Source organism: Scylla paramamosain, unplaced genomic scaffold, assembly GCF_035594125.1.
Source record: "Scylla paramamosain isolate STU-SP2022 unplaced genomic scaffold, ASM3559412v1 Contig3, whole genome shotgun sequence".
In the NCBI taxonomy this organism is placed as follows: domain Eukaryota; kingdom Metazoa; phylum Arthropoda; class Malacostraca; order Decapoda; family Portunidae; genus Scylla; species Scylla paramamosain.
The window spans coordinates 3,493,706-3,502,775 of NW_026973668.1; positions in this window are offsets into that span (position 1 = coordinate 3,493,706).

The window sequence follows — 9,070 nt, forward strand, 5'->3', positions numbered from 1 at the left end:
AGAGACAAAACATCTACATTCAAAAGTGTTTACAGTGGAGTTCCTCAGGGATCAGTTCTACCTCCTATTATGTTTGCTATATACATAAATGATATGGTTAAGGAGACAGGAAGTGATGCAAGTCTGTTGATGATGCAAGATCATGAAGGAAGTAAAGAATAAAGAGGACTGTGACCTGCTCCAAAAGGACTTCAATAGGATATATGAATGGAGTAAAAAATGGAACATTGCATTTGATGCAAGAAAATGTAGTGTATTGGAGTTAGGGGAGAGCAAAAACAGACCTGTTGGAACCTATAAGCTGAAAGAAGCAAAAATCCAGAAAAGGGACACTGAGAAAGATCTTGGGATATATATATATATATATATATATATATATATATATATATATATATATATATATATATATATATATATATATATATGTGTGTGTGTGTGTGTGTGTGTGTGTGTGTGTGTGTGTGTGTGTGTGTGTATATATATATATATATATATATATATATATATATATATATATATATATATATATATATATATATATATATATATATATATATATATATATATATATATATATATATATTTGTACACACACACACACACACACTGTCATGGCGGACAGAAAAGTCAACGCATATAGGCGTTCCTAAAAATCCAGCCATCTACGTCGCTGAGAGCTGCCCTAGTGGAAATACAGATGTGAGACTTCACACTGGTTTTACTCGTTGCTGTCCTGTCTCCAAAAGTGTTTTGTAGAAAGCGGTTAAATTGTTATAGTGAACGATGAAGAAGGGGCTACTTCGGTCCCCACTGTGTTGTTTACACCAACGGGGACCGTCCCGAAGGCAAGACAGAGAGACTTACCGGGATTTGGGGAAGAGGACCGAAGGGTCGGAGAAGCAATGATGAGAAGAATTATCACTGGAAACCGAAATGAAGGATAGATTTGACAAGATGGAGAAGATGGTTGAAACTGATCACCGAAAAGGGGGTGTGGAAAAGTGCATACGACAACCTACATAAAAAAAACTAACGTTATTTGAAAAGAAATCAATGGAATATGAAGGCAAAGTGGAAGAGTTAAGCGTAAAACAGGGAAATTGGAGGAAAGAACAAGAGGAAGAAAAGATCGATTTTAGGAAAATTGTGGAGGAATAGACCAAGGCAAACGACACAAAGCTAACAGAAAAAGTTGTTCAATTTATAAAACAGAAAGAAAACTTGGTGAGAGACACTGTGGATCAGAAAAAAAAAAAAATGTGGTATTCTGCCTGAAGGAAGAGTGTACACCTCAATGGACTGAAAGAGAAAAGAAGGAAAAGATGTGTGGAAAAATTAGTGGGGACTTTACGAGAAGAAAAAGAGCTAACTGGAGAGATGATGACGGGATGACGGCCCGTTGGTGGTGGGGGGGGCGGTAGCGCTCTTCCTGCCTTCAAATACCAGCGGGTTCATAGGCTTTGATAATGGGGTACACGGTGCGGATGCGGTACCAGTCCCCCCCGGATCCGAGGGGCGGGCATAGAGCCTCTGTGTGCGTCCCTCGGATCAAGGGCGTCCTAGCAGAGCTCGCAGTCTGCGAATTGGTGTTTCGTGCTGCGGCGGGTCTAGTAAAACAGCCAACCGCCTGGCTGAGGGTGGCGTCCTCAGAACCGGTGTAGCAGGAAAAATTTCCCCCCTGACTGTAGTTCCCCCTGGGAACAGTAGCCTAGGTTAAATTTCCCCCCCCCCGGGAAAATTGGTCTGGGCTGTTTTTCCCTGGGGGGAATGACAGACATAGGATATATTTCCTTCCTCTTGGCCATTTCACCCCCCCCCCCACACAAAAAATCATAACACCGTTCTCAAGTCACCAATGGCAAGTAGTGTAAAGTATTGTAATGCTTATGACGTATGTAAATGTGACAGGAAAATATAGGTCATATGGCACTATGGACAAGGGAAGGGGGAGACAAGAATAAAGGTAGGGAAGGAGACGTTTTGTACGTCAGAGAGTCATTAAGTCCACCGTACACAAAACAGCGTAATGTAACGAATACAGTGGTTATTGAAGAGTAAAAGGGAGCTCATGATGTTTTTTTTTAAGATTTATCATTGTAATGCTGAAGTCCCTGTCTCGTGATGATCGAATCACTGTATTGTTAGGCTTCAGTGATTTGCCAGTTTGCCTCATTATGTTAGGCCGCTTTCACACCAAGGTGGCATGTCGCACATGGCATGCCACGCGGAAACGAACATCTGGAAATATATGATACCTTTCACACAGAAGTGGCGTGGCACGTCGCATGTGCCACGTGTGACTTGCATGCCACTCGGGGATCGGACTATTAATGGAACGTTCACATCCAGAGTTATTATTAACCAAGATAATATAAATTTAAAAAAACAAAAGCTACTGAAAATGAAAATTTTTGGATGTATGGCATATATACTCGTAGAATAGTTTTGAAGTGTCTAGATAGATTTTCGCCTACGTGCGACGTGCCACCTTGGTGTGAAAGCGGCTTTAGAGTTTATGCTAGTAGGATAATGTAGCTGCTGATACCCTTACTACTGCTCGGAGTAATCTCCCTATTATATCGCCTAGCTGTTGTTGTTGTTGTTGTTTTTTCGTAATGCTGAAGTCCCTGTCTCGTTATGATCGAATCACTATATTGCAAGGCTTAAGTGATTTGCCAGTTTGCTTCGTTATTATGGAGTTAATTTTCTGTAATGCGGTGCGTTAACTAGTTACGGCCATAGTTGTAAACGTTCACTTCATGCTTCCTGGATCCTCCCTTATTATTGAAGATCTGGTGGTTGTGTATGTGTATGGGGGCAGGGGGAATATTGGCCAGGAGGGGGGAATACTATCCTAGGTCAAATTTTCCCCTGGGGGAGATTTATCCTGGGCCAGATTTCCCCCTGAGGGAATCTCAGACGGGGGGAAATACAGACTGGTACACCGGAATCCTGTCGGGGGCGACTTCGGCAGGTAGGTTTCGCATCACCTGTGCCGTTGAAGACGGTAGGTGTGAGTAGTGCTGGCTTTAGCCCGCTACCCTGTCGTCCCCTCCAAAGGGGTTGTCCTGGCCGCCTGCTATCGGCTGCTTGGTCACCAAGCGCGGGTAAACGGCGGTCGGACAAAGCATGACTCGATCAAGCGAAGAAATTAAAAGATTGATTAGATATGTTGAGGGTGGACAGTCCTATGAAAATAAGGTTTAGGTCACAAGTGGCAGCTGAAGAAACACCGAGTAAATCCCGGAAACTGGCCAAGTTGGAAGAATACAAACAAGTGTGGATAAAAAAAAAAAAAAAATAGAACCAGAGAAGAGAGATATACTAGAAATTAACTAAGAAAGAAGCAAATGAAAAAAAAAAAAAACAAAAACTATCAGAGGTGGAGAAAAAAAAAAAAAAAGTTCTTTTGGAGGGTGATGGACGTGAGGTTGAGAAAGTGGTACAGAAGGGAAGTAAATGCGGAAGGGGAAGACTAAAAGTAGCATACACGAACATAAATGGACTAATGGCAGCAGTGTTGGAACTAGAAGATTATTTAAAAGAGGAGAAACCGGACATCATGGGAACTGTTGAAACTAAATTGGCAAGTGTAGGGGATATATTGAATATTGGTGAAGGAAAATTCATCCTGTGGATGAGGAATAGAAAGAATAAACGGGGAGGTGCGATGCTTCTAGTTAGGAAGGATTTATTAGTGGAATCTGTCACATATGGGCTGGAGGAGGCAGAAGTATTGAGAATAAGCTTAAGACAGAATATGGGAAGATACCGTAACGTTGTGGTGATTTAGGTTCCCCCCTATTCCAACTCTTGGAGAGAGGATGAATATAAGAAAATACCTGAGGACACAAGGACATGTTTGGCGGAGCTGCTCGAGGAAAATGACGATATACTCCTGATGGGGAACTTCAGCTGTAAAGAGGTATATTGGGAGAACTGGACTACAGAAGGCAGTGAGTCATCATGGGGAAACAAGCTATTAGACCTGGCTGTTGAAAATTTCCTGACACAATGGGTAACAGATGACAAGATTTAGGGGAAATGAAGCACCTTCAAGGCTCAATCTAATTTTCACCAAGGAACAAGAAATAGTAGAAGACCTTAAATACATAAACCCAATAGGAAAAAGTGATCATGTGCTGATTCAGTTCACAGTTATGGATAATAACCTCAGTATAAGGAAAGAGGACCACAGAAGAGAATGGTTAAACTACAACAAGACTAACTTTGGACAACTTAGGAAGTATTTCAGTGAAGTGAATTGGAACATAGTTATTCAAAAGGAGGACATAGAGGAAAAGTGGACAGCTTTCCTGGACATTTGTAATAAGGGAGTAGAGAAATGGGTATCCAAAAGATCAACAGAGAACCTTTTCAAAAAGGATTGGTACAACAGGAGATGTGCAACAGCTAGATTGGAGAGAGAAAAAGCATGGAACAAGTGGAAGAAAAACAAGAGACTGGACCTGTGGAACAATTATATAAGGAAGAGGAATGAATATGTCAAAACTCATAGATGAGCAGAAAATTTTTGAAAAGAATGTTGTGGAGAAACATAAAGACCAACCAAAATTATTTTATAAATTCATCAATGGAAAATTAAAGAGATAAGATGAAATAAGCACAGTAAAAACTGGAGAAGAGACAGTGGATGACCCAGAAAAAGTAGCTGAAGTGTTTAACAGATACTTCCACTCTGTGTTCAGTATGGAAAATTATTTCAGAGGTGAGAGGACAGCGTTAGGAAAAGGGACCGACCTAAAGGAGATTAAAACATCAGTAGAAAAAGTAAAGAATATGTTGGAAGACCTGGATGTAAGGAAAGCAATGGGTCCTGATGGTGTCTCAAGTTGGATTTTAAAAGAGTGTAGCTCACAGTCAGTCTCAGCACTGCACAATATAATTAGCACGACCCTGATAAAAGGTAGAGCACCAATAGATTGGAAACGGGTGGATATTACCCCAATCCACAAGACTGGAAGTAAAGAAGATCCATTAAATTACAGACATGTATCGCTCACAGGTGTGGTGGTGAAGATTTGTCAAAAGATTATCAAGAACAGATGGGTGAAATACCTAGAAGACAACAAGGTGATAACAGAGAAACAGTTTGGCTTCAGAAAAGGAAGATCTTGTGTTACGAATTTGATAAGTTTCTACTCAAGAGTAATAGATATAGTGCAAGAGAGAGATGGATGGACCAACTGCATATACTTAGATCTGAGAAAAGCATTTGATAAAGTTCCGCACAGAAGACTAATATGGAAATTGGAAAAAATTGGAGGACCCAGTCGATCACTGTTAAAGTGGATGACTGACTTTTTGACAAACAGAGAAATGAGGACAGAAATTAAAGGCACCAAGTCGAATTGGAGAACAGTAATAAGTGGAGTCACTCAAGGTTCAGTACTGGCACCTATTATGTTCACAGTTTATGTAAATGATATGACAGAAGGTGAAGAAAGTTACATGAACCTTTTTGCTGATGATGCTACAATTATAAGGAAAGTAACAAATGAAGAGGACTGCAATGCTAGGACGAAAAATAAGGATACTGTAGGTCCATTAAAGGCAGCAGATGGGGAGCTGGTTAGTTTTGGGGAGGAGATTAGTAAACTTCTGAATGGTTATTTTTTAACTGTTTTCACCCAGGAAAACATGCAGGATATGCCAGATAGTGAACAGGTGTTTAGAGCAGATGAGTATGAGAAGCTGACAGATATTTCCATAACTAGGGAGATAGTGGAGCAGGAGATAGAAAGGCTAAAAAAGTTCAAGTTCTATCACTTCATAGGTCCTCCCTCCCTTCATTGTTCTGCTCTGGTCCTCCCACTACCTGCAGAGCACAGCACAGAGAACAAAGCTACAGAACTAAAATGGTCTGTTTTTTGCACGCCTGTACCAGGAACTCTTTTGTCACTCTTACTATCATCTCTTTTTCTGTCTCCCTCTCCCCTTGATACATGACAAACATCTCAATAGAAGTCAGAAACCCACCTGAGGAAGAGGCAGTTGAAGGATTCCAGAGGCCATTGTTTGAAAACCCCAGACAACACCAGGAAGCCCCAGGGATAGAAACCATCATAGAGAAAAACAGAAACAAACAACAAATACCAGCTGTTGAATTGACACAGAAAGGTCTGAGAAAGAAAATTAGTCTATACAGCAACTTTAAGGCCCCAGGCATAGACAAGATCCCAAACTTTTGGCTAAAAAAGATCACATCACTGCACCATCACTATGCACTGGCTTTTTACCAGATCACAAAAAGGAGAAGAGGACTCCCCACAATGGCTAACCACTGGAAGTACCAACCTGCTCCCAAAGACCGGCCAGACTCACTTGCCAAACAAATACAGACCCGTCTGCTGCCCATCAACAACATACAAGTGGCTGACAGGGGTCATAGCAGATGCAACATATGAACATCTAGACAGTGGGAACTACCTAGAAAAGAATGGAAGATCTGTATAAGGAATAAATCAGGCACTAAAGACCAATTATTAATCAACAAAACAATCTTACAGGACTGCAAGAAGAGAAGGAGAAACCTAGGCATGGCATGGATCAACTGCAAAAAAAGGCATTTGACAGTGTGCTCCACTCATGGATAATGCGGTGCCTGGACCTCCGCAAGGTCCAAAAGACCAGGTGGAAAAATACCATCACCCTGAGCCACACAGGGGGACAAACAGTAATCCCACTTGTGAAAATACAGAGAGGAATATTCCAGGGAGACAGCCTCCCACCACTCTTGTTCTGCATCACTGTAGAACCACTTAGTAAAATATTGAAGAAATATGACATTGGCTATAATTTAAACAAAAGCAGAGGCCAAAAAAACAGCTAGGCTCATCTTCAGGTCATCTTCATGGATGACCTGAAGATCTATGCAGAATCAGACCAAAAACTCAGTGAACTCGTCAGAGCAGTACATCAGTTCTCCAGGGACATAGTATGGAGTTTGATCTGGATAAATGCTCCAAATGCACCATCAGGGCTGGCAAGAAGGTAGCACCAGAAAACATGTACATTGGTGAACAGGACTGCACTGAACACCTTGCTGTAAACTCCACATACAAATATTTGGGAATAGAAAACAATGCCACTCTAGAACACAAAAAGTGAGAGAGAGGATCAACAAAGAATACCTTAACCACCTGAAAAAGATCTGCAGGTCAGAACTAACACCAAAAAACAAGATCACTGCCATAAACCAGCTGGCAATACCAGTGGTGACTTGTGGGGCTGGAATAGTGGACTGGCCACAAGGAGAGCCAGACAAGTTAGATATCAAGACCAGGAAGATGCTCACCCTACACAAAGTCACTTAAAGGTACCAGTGCATGGACAGGATGTACCTACCCTGGAGAGAAGGAGGACTGGGCCTGATGGAGATCAACCAGGCATATAGGGCATTCATTTTAAGTATGGGGCAGTACCTGGGGAGCTCTGAGGAGGACACCATGAAAAAGGCAGCACACCACCACAGTGAGGACCTGTCCCAACACACATCCATTACAAAACTGGTAGAAAACTTTGGAGGAGACCTCTTGGCAAAAAAGGAGGTGATCAAATAACACCAGCAACCAAATTAGCAAGGAGAACTCAAGAGAAAATAGCAAAAGAGAACAGAATCTCAGATCTGAGAGACAAAAGCAACACCGAAGAGCCAGGAAATTCCAGGAAGAGCTGGAAGAAGATTAGATAAATAAAGAAGGGTCACTATAGTGGCTCAAGAATGGGGAGCTGGGTTTTGATGGAGAGAATTATAGTAAGGATACAAGATTAAGGCCTTCCACCCAATGGCTTCAGAAAAATGGCAGGGATCTCACAGAATGACAGATGCAGATTCTGCCATGCAGCAGTCAAAGAAGTGACCCATCTGGTCTCAGGCTGCCAGACTCTCTTGGCAGACAGTCATTACACGATCCGCCACAACAAAGTCTGCAGATACCTGAACTGGAAAATGTGCAGAGAACTAGACATAGAGGCAAAGAAAAACATCTGGGAACATGAACCAGCACCAGTTGTCTCAAACAACAGAGTCACCATCTTCTACAACAAGGACATTCCAGCAGGGAGACACACACACAAGGTGGGGCAACAAAACCTGATATTGTTATCTGGAACAAAGAAGAGAAAACAGCCAAAATGATAGATGTTGCAGTCCCCAGTGACTGTGGCCTCAGTAGAGCTGAAAGGAAAAAAATTACAAAATATCAAGACCTAAGAAATGACCCACGAACAACGTGGTCACTGACGGACGTCGGTATAACACCAGTGGTGGTAGTGGCGACAGGGCTGATGAAGAAGAACCCGGAGAGCTGCCCTGAGGCAATCCCTGGTCCCCCAAGTGCAGAGTGAATCATTTCAGAGCTTTGAAATATTAGACAAGTGTTTGGACAGGGATGACAGGTGGAAACAGACAGGTGTGTTTTGTACAGGGACTGCCACGTGTAGGCCTGACGGCTTCCTGCACCAACCCTTGTGTTCTTGTATATTACTACTACTACTACTACTACTACTACTACTACTACTACTACTACTGCTACTGCTACTGCTACTACTACTACTACTTCTAGATCAGTACATGAACAGGCATGTTTTGTACAGGGACTGCCACATTGAGATAGGAAGGTTGGAGTGGCCCTGAGCTACGCGGGCAGTACTGGCAGGAGGAAACCACCGCTCTCCCCCGTCCGCCATATTGATGTGGGAGCTGTCACTTACCAAGCATTTTTCTTGTACCCCTTTTTACACTGTTTACACTCATTTATAATATGCTGCCGTGTCAAATGAAACTACTGTGTTACTGCTACCCATATATTGTATGCCAACATGTCCTTATAACTAGATATTATAGATTATATACATAATCACATTCCACTAAATAATACTAATTTGTTCATCGTGGTTCTACTTTTGACCCCTTTACGGGAAATCAGTCTTGCAGTAAACTGTCTGGCTGCATATCTGTACCTGACCTGCAGATAGGTCTCGGCTACAGCCTTGATTAGTAACAGGAGATGATTAGTGACAGGCTCACTGTCTAACATGTGTTGTG